Source organism: Hypanus sabinus, chromosome 11 (genome assembly GCF_030144855.1).
Source record: "Hypanus sabinus isolate sHypSab1 chromosome 11, sHypSab1.hap1, whole genome shotgun sequence".
Taxonomy (NCBI): Eukaryota; Metazoa; Chordata; class Chondrichthyes; order Myliobatiformes; family Dasyatidae; genus Hypanus; species Hypanus sabinus.
The window spans coordinates 51,676,918-51,693,677 of NC_082716.1; positions in this window are offsets into that span (position 1 = coordinate 51,676,918).

Sequence of the window (16,760 nt, forward strand, 5' to 3'; positions counted from 1 at the left end):
GATGTGGTATATTTAGATTTTCAAAAGACTTTTGACAAGGTCCCACACAGGAGATTAGTGTGCAAACTTAAAGCACACGGTATTGGGGGTATAGTATTGATGTGGATAGAGAATTGGTTGGCAGACAGGAAGCAAAGAGTGGGAGTAAATGGGACCTTTTCAGAATGGCAGGCAGTGACTAGTGGGGTACCGCAAGGCTCAGTGCTGGGACCCCAGTTGTTTACAATATATATTAATGATTTAGACGAGGGAATTAAATGCAGCATCTCCAAGTTTGCGGATGACACGAAGCTAGGCAGTGGTGTTAGCTGTGAGGAGGATGCTAAGAGGATGCAGGGTGACTTGGATAGGTTAGGTGAGTGGGCAAATTCATGGCAGATGCAATTTAATGTGGATAAATGTGAGTTTATCCACTTTGGTTGCAAGAACAGGAAAACAGATTATTATCTGAATGGTGGCCGATTAGGAAAAGGGGAGGTGCAACGAGACCTGGGTGTCATTGTACACCAGTCATTGAAGGTGGGCACACAGGTACAGTAGGTGGTGAAAAAAGCAAATGGCATGTTGGCATTCATAGCAAAAGGATTTGAGTACAGGAGCGGGGAGGTTCTACTGCAGTTGTACAAGGCCTTGGTGAGACCGCACCTAGACTATTGTGTGCAGTTTTGGTCCCCTAATCTGAGGAAAGACATTCGTGCCATAGCGGGAGTACAGAGAAGATTCACCAGATTGATTCCTGGGATGGCAGGACTTTCATATGAAGAAAGACTGGATCGACTAGGCTTATACTCACTGGAATTTAGAAGATTGAGGGGGGGATCTTATTGAAACGTATAAAATTCTAAAGGGATTGGACAAGCTAGACGCAGGAAGATTGTTTCCAATGTTGGGGAAGTCCAGAACGAGGGGTCACAGTTTAAGGATAAAGGGGAAGCCTTTTAGGACCGAGATGAGGAAAAACTTCTTTGCACAGAGAGTGGTGAATCTGTGGAATTCTCTGCCACAGGAAACAGTTGAGGCCAGTTCATTGGCTATATTTAAGAGGAAGTTAGATATGACCCTTATGGCTAAAGGGATCGGGAGTATGGAGAGAAAGCAGGTACAGGGTTCTGAGTTGGATGATTAGCCATGATCATACTGAATGGCAGTGCAGGCTCGAAGGGCCTAATGGCCTACTCCTGCACCTATTTTCTATGTTTCTATGTTTAATAGATTTACATTTAACTAATTATGTGACTTCTAAAACCAGTTGGCAGCACCAGTGATGATTTGGTATGTCACAGTAAAGGGGGAGGGTTGAATACTTATGCAATCAATTATTTTGTATTTTATATTTGGAATTAATTTAAAATACTTTGTAGTGACTGTTTTCACTTTGACACAGAGTAATCTTTTTTTGTTGATCAGTGTCAAAAATGCCAAATTAAATTCACTGCAATTCAATGTTGTAAAACAATGATAAATGAAAACTTCCAAGGGGACTAAATATGTTTTATAGGCATTGTAGCATGGGAAATTGAAATACATTTTCCCAGATATGGTTGTGATTGGGAAATCTCAGGATAACTGGGCCTCAATACTGTAGAGCACTACTGAGGTGTCACAAGGGTAAATCATGTATTTGCCTTTTATCTTTAGGGCCATCTATCCAATGATCCCAAGCCTCATCTATTGATAGCAAAGAGTCATGGTCACAGAAAACTGCAGCACATAAACAGGCCCATCAGCCCAACTTGTCTATGTCAACCAGGATGTTTCCCTGAGCAGTACCCATTTCCAATGTTTGGTCCATGTCCTTCTAAACCTTTTCTATCCAATGTTCCTGTCTAAATATCTTCTAAGTGTTGTAATTGCATCTACCTTTATCACTTCTTCTGGCAGCTCATTCCATATGCCATGTGTGGGAAAATAGGCCTCTCAGGTCCCTCTTAAAGAATTCCCATCACACCTTAAGCTTATGCCTTTTAGCTTAGCTGGAAGCTGGGAGGAAGGAGAACATCATCCTGCCCTGTGATGCTGATTATTTTATACACATCTATAAGATCACTCCTCAATACCTTACATACCAAGGAAAAATTTCCAGGCTCTCCTTATAATTATTTTCTGCACCTTTTCCAGCATAATACATCTTTCCTACAACTAGGCTATTAAAAATGCACACAATACTTCATTGCCTTTGAAGTTCAACAGGAAGTGATTAGAATTTCTTTCATTTTTAATTGTCATTTTATGCTGTGTGATACAAGTATTAAATCAGCCCTAGCCTGAAAGCTTTCCAGGTTCTGCTTCATGATCTGACATGTTATTCCAAACTCCCCAATCAATCTAGATGCTATGCACCCTCCCTCTATCTGCGAACTGTTCCAGTTGCTTCCCCATGATAACCCAGGCCATATATATACCATGTTCTGCCTAACCCAGTCCCCAATTCTATCCATTGCTGACCTTACCTAAGTTAATTGATCTGCCATTCCTCTCATCAGATCAGATTCCAATCACAACCATCCTCCCAGACTTTCACCACCCCTCATCCAGCCGGTCCTCCGATCAGTTCAATACCCTTCTCAGCCTCGAAATCCTCTGAAGTTATTTCATCACAATCTGATCACCCAAGCACCACCCCCACCTTTCTCCCAAATTAAAATGCAGCAGATGCAGTTACTGAAAGTCATTTGACAACATGTAGTCTTGTGAGAGGAACTTGTGAACTTATGTAATGCCCCTGTCAGAGTTGGTGAATTGGCAGATTCATGATCCCCTGCCCTTCCTTAGTCCCCAGAGATACCTATGATTGTCACTAATGAGAACCACACATGCTAGAAACATCAGGTAACATTTGTGAAGTTAACATTTCAGCTCTGAGGTCCTTCATCTAAGGATCACCAACCTCCTTTCACTCCAGATGTGGCCCCAGATGCCACATTCTCAAACCTGATAGAATGTAACTCGGGAGATCAGGGGCTGCTTAGGTTTCTGGGAACCTTTCGGATGCAATGGAATTTGTCCACCACTGCGAGGCTGTTCATGATCTCAATGAATGGCAGAGCTGGCTTATTTGCATCAATAGCCCACTGCTATTGCTTTGTACCTGTGTTTCCAGAAAATGTGTGCAAATAAAAGATTAATGACACCTGCATGTTCTCCCTGTGTCCAAATCTTCCTTCCTAATATCACTATGATTAAGCAATTCTAGCATCAATTAACAGTAACTTGGACTTCTATAGAACAATTAATATGATAAAGTACTTCATAAGAAAAAGATATAATGAGACACCAGGCTTTGCTCTCATTTGAGTTATAAACTTGAATGCATAATTAGTTTATTCAATTTTATGAAAAATGTTTATTTTCACACTTTGGCAGCATTGAACTGGCTCTGAAGAATTTCTCATCTTTAAATATTTATTCCTAGAATACCGGCATCAGTGGTAAGGCTAGTAATCATTGCCCATCCTTAATTACCCTATACTGTGGTGAGCTAGTTTCCTGAACCATTGTATCTGTATGATGAATAGACAGAGTTTTCCACCCAGAGATGGTGGAAGAACACAGATAGATGTTGTCTGGAGCAAAATTGGAGAAGGTGCTCATGACTTTTTGCTCATGACTTTTTTTGTATGGTACATTGAACATCAAACAGTGTACATGGTAGCAGAGCCTTCAACCCACAATATCTGTGCTGACTTTGTTGCCAATTTAAACAAATTGCATCTGTCTACACATATTCTACATCCCTCCATTGTTCACATGGCTGTATCATTTGTCGTGATCGTAAGTTGGAAAGTTGTTGTCAAAGAAGTTAGGGTTGTAATGGTTGTAATATATTTTGTTGATGATACTGTACATGCTGCAACTACATAGTGTGATCATAGGAGCTGATAAACGTTGAAGATATGTACAACAGATCGATTAAGCAATCTGCTTTGTCTAGGAACTGCACCTCATTGAAACAAATTACTTCAGCATTATCCTGACCCATGCTCTATTGATGGTAGGAAACATGTTGGCCCATGTTGAGATGAGCCATTTGCTGAAGATACCCAGTTTCTGATCTTCACAAGTAACTGCATAATTTATGTGCCTGGTCCAGATATATTTCTACTCAGTAGTGACTTCCAACTTATTTTGATGGGGAATTCAGCAGGTTTTGTAAATTTAGAATTTCTCTTGTTGGTGGTGCTTGCTTAACAATATTCAGTACAAATATTATATCAGCCCCATATTGAAGAGCTTCCATTTATTGATTTCTGAACTGCAGATTAGATTCCGATCCATGCAATCATATTCCTTTGTGCTATGGAATTGATGCACTGAACTCCTATGACATCAGTATTACGAGGGCCTCTTGATGCAGTACCCAGTCACATGGATCATGATGTTTGAGTTAGTCACTCCAGCTTCATTTGGCTGTATTGTTCATATTTGAACCTGAAAAAGATTGGAGCTGGCTGGGCCCGACTGAACCCAAACCGATCAGCAGTGAGCTAGTTATTGGTAAGTAAGTGCTATTTAATAGGACTGTCAATGACACTTTCCATCACTGTGTTTATGTTTGACTAATTAAACAGTATATGGCTGGATTGGATTTATCTTGTTTTTCATGGACATGAGATGCCTGGCCAATTTTTCACGCTGTCAGATAGATTGTGTCAGGACATTGGCCTTTGTCTCTAATATATTATTTGACACATGAAGAATTTAACAGAAATTATTACCTGGAGAAGATGTTACGACATGGAATTTTTACCACATGCAACATTTTAAAGGGAATTGATTAGCTATAGAGGGAGAAAATGAAACAAAAGGTTCAATGGAAAGGGATTGGAAAGGAATACCATGCATCAGTTTACATACAATGGAGCAAATCACTTCCTTTGTAACATAATTTTGTAATTCTGCTAATAGTTATATATTTAATGTAATTTATTGCAAAGAAGGAAAATAAAAAAAAGTTAGCAATAACTCTGAAGTGAGATAACAGGATTGTCTGAAGCATATAGATGGAAGTGTAACATAGTGCAAATTTAGTACTTGGATGTACTGTATAAACAACTGTCAGCTGCCAACTAATATCACTACCCTTGTCTTAGGTAGATCAATCAATGTTCAAAGTAAGTTTATTATCTAAGTACATATACCTCCCCATATTCTGTACAGCCCTCAGATTTGTTTAGCTTTGTTTTGTTTTGCAGGCATATACAGTAAATCCAAGAAACATAATAGAATCAGTGGAAGAATGCACTGAAAAGGACAGATAAATAACCAATGTGCAAGTACAATAGAAAAAAAAACAATTTGCAAAAATGATCAAGAACATGAGATGAAGAGTCCTTGAAAGTGAGTCCATATGTTGTGGTAACAGTTCAGTGATGGGGTGAGTGAAGTTATCCCCACTGGTTCAAGAGCCTGATTTTTGAGGGGTGGTAACTGTTCCTGAACCTGGAGGTGAGGGTCCTGAGAATCCTATATCTTCTTCCTGATGGCAGCAGTGAGAAGAGAGCATGGCCTAGGTAGGGGTCTCTGATGATGGATGCTGCTTTCCTGTAATTGTGCTCCATGTAAATGTGCTCAGTGGTGGGGAGGGATTTACCCATGATGGGCTGGGCTGTATCCACTACTTTTTGTAGGATTTTCTGTTCAAGGGTACTTGTGTTTCGATACCACGTCATGATGCAACCAGTCAATCAGTACCATAGATAGAATTTCCTGCTTCAACTGAAGTGCACATTGTCGGGATGGAATCTAGGAACTTGTGATATATTTTGGTACACTAGTGCTAATATACATTAACTATATATTTCCATTCCTTTTCTTATCTCTGCTGTCCTGAGAGAAATGTCTTTTGATCATACTAACAATTTGGAAAGTTGCTAACGCACACTTCATTGCATCAAAGAGAATTCTACAATTATATACAGTTTACAGAATATATTATTTTTTATCAGTAGGATTGTTAACATCTTAAATTAGAAGAGTGGAATGGATACTACTGGGCACAGCAAAATCTGGATCAAAGAGGGGAATCAGTTTTTCTTAATAATCACCAATTAATGAACTTCGAATCCTTGAATAGTTAATAAAATAAATTCCATTATCAAAGAGCTACTATACAAAGAAGTGTTCAAAACATTGTCCCCATATCTCTAGAACTTTTGGCTTTATTACCTTTAAGTCAGCAGATTATGGGTTGAAACATTGCTTTAGTCTAGGTTGACAAAATAGAAGCAATTTTGTGCTGTTAGTAATTGCAACTTCTGCCAGTTGAGATGAATATAAAATGCTGTGTTTAAAGTTACTCCTTCTCCTCACTTCCCACACACCAATTGACAACATATTTGATCTAACAGGAAAATTATGAGCAGTTTATGAATTCCTGTTGTTTGCAATTTGACTGCCATGTCTGCAGAAATTGCACTTCAAAAATAATATATTGGTTGTGAAGTACCTTGTGACATTTGAGCAGTATGAAAGGCACCATATAAGTGTACTTTCTTCTCTGTTCTTTCCTTCCAAACATTGCTAGCTGTTTTCTTATAGATGGTCTTTCATCATCACTTCTTTCCACTGATTTGAACATGACCTTCTGAATACAGATGTGTCCAGTTGATCTACTAGTGATTTACAACATCAGAGTGAACATTAGGATGTTTATCTACATTGTGCATCCTGATTAGGCAGGAGGGCTGAAAGTTAGAGTTCCATTTAAATATTGTATAAGAATTATAGTTAATTCAAATCAATGCATGTGCAATTTCTTCATGACTTGTGCAGGGAGTATGATGTATTCAGCTTACCCATATAAAACAGTAAAATAGATTGTCATTTTTACAGCTTGCTTCTTAGAATTTACATCAAAAGGTCGGGGTCTTTGTTAAAAATATCTGCTTTAGGGCCCACAATAGTTTCAGAATAATTTAACCAATAATATTTTCATGAATATTTTTAGTTGCTATTGTTCACACTAAATGTACAAGTGTCAACTGACTTGTCTTCATACCTACATTAAACCCAAAATTTAAATATAATCCCAGATGGATGAATGTAGACAACTGTACTAAACCTTACCAAGCAGTCAGGAGCACAGATTTGATCTAACAGACCCCTAAAGAAAGAAAAATCAGTGGAGCAGAGAACATGTTGTGCATTTACTTTGGGACAGAATTTGTTAGGTGCATCCTGAAAGGTTTTTTAAATTAATACTGTACTTAGACAGCCAAGAAGAGGATGGCTTATACTGAACCTGGTATGTAAAATGAATCTAGCCAGCTGACTGAACTTTCAGTTAGAGAACAATGATCACAGCTCCGTAGGTTTTAAGATAGCTATAGATAATGGTAAGTATGGACTTTGCAGAGAGTATTAAATTGGAGCAGGGCAAATTATGTTATTAGGCAGGAAATGGACAGAGTTAATTGGGAATCACTTTTTTTTTGGCGAGTCCACATCTGTCATATGGAGGGTGTTTAAAGACCAGCAGCAATGGGAGACCTAGTTTCCTCTCTCACTCCACTTTTAGTAACTATTCTCATCAGTCTTAAATGCATCTGATGCTATTCGTTACAATACCACAGAGGGATGGTTACCATATCAAGTGATTTTTGTGTATGTTATAACTTATGGACAAAATGTACTAATGGATGCCCATATAATGGAATCTATTTATAAATCCAGGTATAGTCTGTAGACTGTATTTCAAGAAAAAGAAAGAGTATGTAAGAATTTTATTACATCTTGTGTTCTGATGTCCAGAAAGACCCCAGCAGAAATCTGGCAGTACTTGAACATCTTCAAAGTCACCACAATGCTTAACTCTTCTGGGAACTCTAATGTGAAACATTACTTAACTTGTTCTATAAACACAAATCAAGAAAATAACTGATGCAGTACGTGCTAAAGCAATCAGTAGCACTTTCTTCTTAATCTAGTCAGCTAGACTGTCATTTCTTAAATTCTGGGAATTCTTGTTTAACACTGTAGTGTTAATGCTTGGTGGCTCCCTACAATGTTTAGTCGCACTCCTTGACTAAATGGTCTCTTTATGTATAAGTTGGGAAGGTAGATTTGTGCAGGTATCTTTGCGAGTGTCCTGAGTACACTCATGTTTCTACATGAGCTCTCCATCAGTTTGCTTCTCAAAGTCTGCAGCTGTGTTATCTACCAGGTTTTGCCCTGTTAGTGTAACATGTGGCCTGGTATCCTATCCACAATCAACAGTAGATAATGTGGCCTTTGTTGGTGACCACAGATGTCTGTATGCTCCATATTTAGGGAATGATGCATGGTTTCAAAAGAAACTAGGAATTCCTAATCAAATTCAACAATGTCCCCAATCCTGGAGCTTGAACATCATGAAAGATAAAAGTAGCATGGCACATGGTAATATCTTTCTCTGCAACATCCCCTACAAGTTGCAAACTGCTTAGCTTGGAAATATATTGAAGTTCTTTTACTGTTATTGGAAGCTCTTTGTTTAATGGTACCTTCATCCACAAGGATTGTAGAGGTCCAAGCAGAGAGCAGACCTTGATTCATTTTGGTAATTAGGCATGGACAATAAATATAGGTTTCCACAACCTTCCACAATATATCAATATATAATATATTCCCTTAAATTCAATAAAGATATTGTGAATTGATCCTTCATGCAATAAGCACTAGCTTTAGGTCAATCTTTTGTTCCTACTCAGTGGCATAATGTATATCTTTTAGGTGTCTTCAAGGTGGTGCTGATGAAGATATTTAGTACTTGGTGACAGAACTGGGTACAGGATTGATATTTGTACCAGCTGCAATCATCACCAACAGAGGCAGAAGAACAAGGCCTCCATAACATCAAGAGATGAATGTAATTGTCCTTTGCTTGTTAGACTTCAAAAGAAATCTCAGAGTGGCCTGGAAGATCTTATTGTGGCCAAAGGCCACTTTGTGCATAATATCAGAGCTAATGCATCACTGATGTTCAAAGTTATATGCATGCCAAACACCTTGCTGGAAAATATTTATGAGTGACACCTGAAAGTAGAATTAAGCACTCAATTTCCTCTGCATATATCCCCCTTATTCCTTATTGATGGCCTGTTGACATTCAGTCTCAATGGGACTAAATACCAGAGGAGGTTTGGAATCCGAATCAGGTTTAATACTGCTTCCATAGATCATGGAATTTGTTGTTTTGGGTCAGCATTACAGTACAATACAGAAAAATACTTTAAATAACAAGATGTTTATTGATTTATTTATGAGTTAAGACGCTATCACTAATATGATTGTCATAGTACCAAAGTTCCATGTATCAGTTTGATTTGATAATCTTCGTTAATCTATCTGTAGTTTTGATGTAATTGTTCATCTAATTTATTTCATTTCTGACTCAGACTGTCTATTGTTGCCCGTCTGATATAATCCAGTGCTGGCTTCACTTGAATCAAGCCATTTGGTCCATAATATCCATACTGACTTGAGAGCACCCATCGTAATTAATCCCATCTTCCAGGACTTGCGCCATAGTTGGCTACGCCTTAGTAATTCAAGTGTGCCTCTACACATTCCTTAAATGCTGTCAGTGACTCCACTTCCAACACACTTTGAGGCAGGTAATCACCATTCTCTGGTGAGAAATGATATTCTTCAAATTCCTGACTCTCCCTCACCCTTCAATAAGTTCTTCCAGGTCTCCGTTAAGGCTCTCCTCTGTCATTTGCAGAATGTTGATGACTTATTTTGCTAGCATGGTGGCATGCTAAAGATTCACAGTTCCACCTCTTCCAATTTTTCTAAATTTCCTAACCAATTGTCAGATTAACAGTGTAATATCACATTTATCACATCCTTCATGGTAACATCAAAGTGATTTTAGACAGCTCACCACTTCCATTGAATTGGCCAGTTCTGTCTGAATCAGAATTTGATATCCTATTTGATTCCATGATGCGATATGATTAAACCGTAATTACTGCTAAAACTTGTGCCTGTGCAATGTCTGTTGGCTTATTTTCTCTTAGGCCCCCTCTGCTGACATCACAGCTCAGCTCACCATAACCTCTGACCTTTTCCATTGCAGCCATCCTAATTTCAGTCTGCACTTCCATCAAACAGTCCTATACTTACTGATGCACAGCAATCTTAATAATTTTGAGTTCAGTATTTGTTTATTTATCATCACATCCCAATTCTGTATCCTCTACCTGTCATTATTCCACTTGGTCTTTTGGAGCATCTAACTCTTTCCCTTGTTTCACCATTGGTATCAGAATCTTCCTGCTCACTGAATCACTCCGTTTATATCCTGCAGCAAAGCTACATTCCAGAACCTTTACAAAAGATTCAGCCATAATTTCAAACACATCTTCTAATTTTTCCCTCACTTACTGAAATGTCCACGCCCTTATCTGTTTTGTGCAACATACAGTATCGGAGTCGCGATATGAATGCAAATTTTTTGCCATTGTTCTGTGTATACACAGCTGGGTACTTAGCATTAAAATGGTTGCTATCTCGCCATTTCTTTGTGACCCTTCATCAAAACCGTTGAAGAGAAACGTCTGAATCTCTGCTCTGAGACAATAATAGATCTTGTTATTTTGCTTAACATAGGGATCATCTGCTGTTAGTATTTCTCCTGCCAACTCCCCTTCCCACGAACAAATGCCCTGTTATTACCACACTGATCTTAGAAATGGATGTGCATACTAAGTAAAAAAAGAGAGACAATAAAGGTAAGTTTTCCAAAATACTTTGTTACCCTACTTGATTTAAAAATGCAAATTTACTATTCAATGGAATTCAGTAGCTGAACAATATGGGAATGCTTAGAACTGAAATTTATCAGAAAAATTGGATTACATGCCTTGAATTACATGCAGAAATAATGTGTTGCAAATGACATGCGTAATACTTGATGGCTGAGTAAGAGGTGGTTTTTGATGCTGTGAGTTTTGGTATAGTTAAGAAAAAGACAGCAGTTGGCCAGTGGTTTAAAGCAAGCCAACTCCAGAGCAGGTAAAGTCTCTTTATTTTTAATGCTGTGTGCAACAGTTCTTTTCATTTAAAGGCTTAGGTGGAGATTGCCGATGTTCCATGCTATGATAATTTTATATTCTTGCAGAAAGCACACCCATTACTTTTAATTCCAAACAAATGAAAATACAGGGATCAATTGTTGGAACAAATGGAAATAAAGTTATTTGATTGTTAAAGCAATTCAGATTGTTCAAGGTAGCAGTATTTGGAAGGATGGAGTTAATGTGTTAATCAAGAATTTCAGTTTCAGCAAAGAGGAAGTTCATATTCTGAGGTCTGATTTGTTTGACTAAGTTACTAGAGTTATTTAACTTTGAAGATTGATTGAAAAAATTAAATATCATCACAGCAAACACTGGCAAGTATGCTCTGTTGAATCAGAAGTAGACAATGAAGAAAAGGAGAAGCATCAATGTAATGAGAACTTTAATGAAGTGCTATAGATCTGACAAGCAGAATAAAAATGAATAGAATGGAAATTTGTGAAAAATATTTTATTTATACACGACCTTTCTCATCTTATTTGGAGCACCCTAAAACACTTTACAATCACTTCATTCCTTGTACAGAAGGAAATGTTGCAGGCAAATTATATTCAATGAGTTTGCATTAAACAGCTTTTCCAGAAATTCTTATTCAAAGGTAAGCACTGCTGGGATACTGAGGAGAATTTGTTACTCTTCCTTGAAATTACATGTGACATCTTTTGCACATATTTGTGATACCAGATAGTTTTGAAAGAAAACACCATAGCAGAAGTGTTACACTCAAGTATCAACCCAGATCTTCATGCTTGTGACTTCAGAGTGGGAATTCAAATACAAACCTTTTGACTAAGTCTGCTGCCAAAATAATCTCAGTTGACATTGTAGATGACTGAAAGTTGCAGTACTGTAGAAAAAAGCATAAAGAGAAATAGTTGTATCTCTTGGCTACAATAGGTGTAACAATGATACATTTGCTTGCAGATTACAACATCACACCTTTTGTTTTCTAATTGATTTGTAAAATAAATTATCAGTTTAAGGGGAAGTCAGTAATGTAGATAACTTTGGGAATTCCCAGGTACCAGTTTGTCTTGTGATGCTCATGGTTGAGATTCCTGTTTAGTGAAAGATTGTGTACTCAAAGTAAAAGGATATATTGAACAGCCACACGTGACAGCAAATCATACCAGGGGCTGTAACCATTTTAATCCATCCTTTGAGCTTTGCTAGGAAGAAAAGGTGAAATGCTGTACGAAGTAGCATTGAACCAAATGGTTTAGGAGGATAAAGTACAATGTTTAAGAGACCACTAATCTCACTCTAATAAAGTGATAAAGGGTGACAGAAAGATTGAAACCAATGAGTCTGGTGGACACTTACTCAGAAATCCTTCCAGGAATTAGTGGTATCTATGAGAAGTAAAGATGGTACTACTGCAAGCAATTTAAGAAGAGCTTACACATATTTAGGAGAACATTGCTGGCATTAAATGAATGTAGACTTCAATCTCTGTTCATTCACCACCATTCATTCCACAATTTGTAATTTAACCTAACTCAACTGTTAGGGGTAGAACATCTGTAATAACAACCAACTGATAGTAGCTGCATTATATTAAAGCATTTTCTTCTCACCTCTCGTCATAAAGCACAGAAAAAGGCCTCTTGGCCCAATTAGTCCATGCCTACCTGTTTCTCTGCCTAGTCCCATTAGCCTGCACCCAGAATATAGCTCTGCATATCCCTCCCATCCAGTTACCTATCCAAACTTTGCTTAGATGTTGCAATTGAACACGCTTCTTCCACTTCTGCTGGCAGCTCGTTCCATACTCCCACTGTCAACTAAAGCTCAAGAATTATTTTTCTTTTTGGAAATTGCTGATTGTTTTTCTTTAAATATAAAATAGTGTATTTTTCCTGCAAATATTTTATTTCTTTCATTCAGACATTAATGATGTCTTTAGAAACTATTTAGTCGTCCTCAGCTTACTCAGGGTACACTGAAGAAATTATCAGTGCTGTTTGTAGCTTTCATTCATGATCAATCAATGAAGTTAGTGGGGATGTTTACTTCAGCCAGTTTTTTTATTAAGCTTGTGAAATTATATACGTTTTGTGATCTCATGCCCACACAGATTCCAAAACACAAGGCTGCACACATGCAAAAAAAAATCTGCTCTCTGAGTTCAAAAGAGAAAACAAATAATGCATTTACATAAAGCTTTTCATCACCTTGCATTTGTAATAAGAATAATGAAACTAGTGTAGTAAATTTGCATCCAATTTGCAGATTGGCTTTAGGGAAGGAAACTTATGTCATTATCTGATCTGTGCATGTACAGGCCCAGATCCACATTAATGTACTGGACTCTTGACTGCACTCAAAGCAGCCAGTAAATTCATGAGATTTAGGTAAGAGCAAAAAGCTGTATTTTAGCCAATGAACACAAATCTCATGCACAATTAGAATAAATGCACACAGAAATCTCCTCCATGTAATAGTGTGAAATAAACTAGATTTTTGGTTTTCAGTAGCACTTGTTATAAGCTAAACATTGGCCTAACACCTGGAATAGTCGAACTTATCTTTGTTGAAGTGTTGTCATGGGATCTCTTCTGTCTATCTTTGAGAACTATTGTGACCCCAGTTAACTGAATCAAAATGTTGCACATCTGATAGTATAGTACCCTGATAATACAGAAATGTCAGTGAAGATTTTTGTTCTTGGGTCTCTGGGATACTCTTTCCTCTTAGGCAGGATAATTGCACACTATAAATTAATCTTTGTGTGTAGGTATGTCTGGGGAACTGATGGGAAAATGGGATTAATGTAGGATTAGTGTATTGAATGGTTGATGGTTAGTAGAGTGAACTCAAGTGGGCCAAATGGTCTGTCTCCCTATTGCATCTCTCTGCGATTCTATAGCAATTTATGGTAAAGGCAGATTCATGACATCTTATAGGATTCCATAACATTTTAAGATCAATTTGGTATTTATTTTAGGGAAATTTGGTCTTTTACCAGCTGAAAGAAAATGAAGACTTGTATTTATTACCAATCAGGGTAAAATCTCGTTATATATGTAAATTCTGGAATGACTATTTCAAAATGCTAAAGGTTGGCAACTAACCAGTTTAAAGACAAAGGATTTTTAAATGACTTTCCTGTAGACATCAAAAGCTGTTGTTCCCCTCCCTTGTTTTTATTGAGACTTTAATTTACCACCGTTAAATATTTATTGAAGTTTGAAGATATGATGAAGCATGAGCACGTGAATACAAAGTAAGTCCAACGAAGGTGTTAAAAGGTTGAATTTACATATCAATAATTTAAAAAGAAAATAATGCCTCCACATCAGTTTTGAATTTCTTTCTTTGCCTCCACACTTACCATTATTCTGCAGGCTATACATTTAGCATAAAATAATCTACAGAATTGCAGAGTGAGGACAACACTCAGTAGCAGTGAGAAATAAATTGGTCATATCAAACTCTACTGAACTGTACACCTAAAGACAAACAGCTGTGACAATTCAAGTATGTATTGAGTGTCCTGGAACACTACCACACTGAAACTGGCCCTATAGCCCATCTAATCTGTGCTGAATCATTAATCTGCCTAGTCCCATTGAGCTGCACTCAGACCATAGTCTTCCATAGCCCTCCCATTCATGTACCTATCCAAATTTCTCTTAAATGTTGAAATTAACCCTACATCCTCCACTTCTGTTAGCAGCTCGTTCCACACTCTCTCTCTACCCTCTGAATGAAGTTCCTCCGTATATTCCCCTTAAATATTTCAGCTTTCCCCTTTAACCCATGAGCTCTAGTTATAGTCTCACTCAACCTCAAAAAGCATGCTTGCTTTTACCCTGTCTATACCCCTCATAATTCTGAATGCCTCTATCAAATTTCTCCTCAATTTTGTACATTCTCAATTTTCTACATCCTAACCTATTCAACCATTCCTGCCAACAACCTTGCAAATTTTCTCTGCACCCTTTCAATCTTATTGATACCTTTCCTGTAGCTACAGTGGGTGACCAAAACTACACACGATACTCTAATATAGGCCTCACCAATGACTTGTACAATTTCAACATAACGTCCCAACTCCTGTACTCAATCTATTAATTTATGAAAGCCAATGTATCAAATGCATTCTTTACAATCACACCTATCTGGTGCCAATTTCAAGGAATTATGGATCTGTATTTCCAGATCCCCCTGTTCTGCCATATTCCTCAGTGTCCTACTGCTCACCATGTAAGACCAACCCTGGCTGGTGATCCCAAAGTGCAACAACTCACACTTGTCCGCATTAAATTCCATCAGCCATTATTTCAACCCATTTTTCTCACTGCATGCTTTGATAGTTTTTCTCGCTGACAACTGCACTCCCATTCTTGGTGTCATCTGCAAATTTGCAGATCCAGGTTACCACATTACCATCCAGATCATGAATCTAGATGACAAAGAACAATGGACCTAGTACTGATGCCTGTGGCACTTCACTAGTCACAGGCCTCCACTCAGAGAGGCAACCATCTACAACCACTCTCTAGCTTCTCCCACGAAGGCAATGTTTAATCCAGTTTACTATCTCATCTTGAATTCCAAGCAGCTGAATCTCTTTAACTGACCTGCCATGCAGGATATTGTCAAAGGCCCTGTTAAAGTCCATGTAGGCAACATCCACTTCATCAACTTTCCTGGTAACTTACTGAAAAAAACTCTATAAGATTGATTAGACATGACTTGCCACATACAAAGCTACGTTGACTATCACTAATCAGTCCAAGTCTGCACAAATACTTATATCTGGTTCCTTAGAATACTTTTCAATAACTTTCCTACTACTGCTGTCAGGTTTACCAGCCTATAATTTCCTGGCTTATCCTTTCAGCCTTTCTTAAACAACAGAACAACATTACCTATCCTCTAATACTCTGGCACCTCACCCATGGCTAAGGATGTGTTAAATATCTCTACTTGTGCCCCTGCAATTTCTGCACTAGCGTCCTCCATGGTCTGAATGAAGACAGCAAACACCTCCTCCTCTGTAATCTGTATAGGGTCAATGACCTCACTACTACATTGCCTCACTTCTATAGACTCTGTGCCTGTCTCCTGAGTAAATAGGCTCCAAGCATAGATTGCCGTTCTGATCCTCTAGAGGAGCAATTTTGTCCCTTGCTATCATTTTTCTCTTAATATATCCTTAGAAGCTCTTAGAAATCTCCTTCACCTTGTCTGTTAGAGCAACCTCAAGTTTTCTTTTCGTCCTCCTGATTTCATTCATAAGTGTTCTCTTGCATTTCTTATACTCCTCAAGTACTTCATTTGTTCCTGCCAACCTATACATGCTATACACCTTTATTTTCTTAACCAGCACCTCAATATCTCTCAAAACACAGGGATCCATGAACTTGTATTCTTTGCCTCTTATTCTTCAGGTTAAAGATGTTTGCTTTCTAGTCCTTCAGGCACAATGTTTGTCTACCTTTTAATCTACTACATGATCAATCTAATCCCTGCCTCCTGCATAAACTTCCTTTTTTCTATCATCCATTTGCTTATCTTGGAGGTTCTTAAATGCCCCGAATGCCTGTACCACCACCCCTGGCAGGGGGTTCCATGCATCCGTCTCTGGCTATCCACTCTATCTATACCTCATCATCTTGTATACCTCTATTAAGTCACCTCACATTCTCCATCACTCTGAAGAGAAAGGGCCTAGTTTGCTAAACCTAT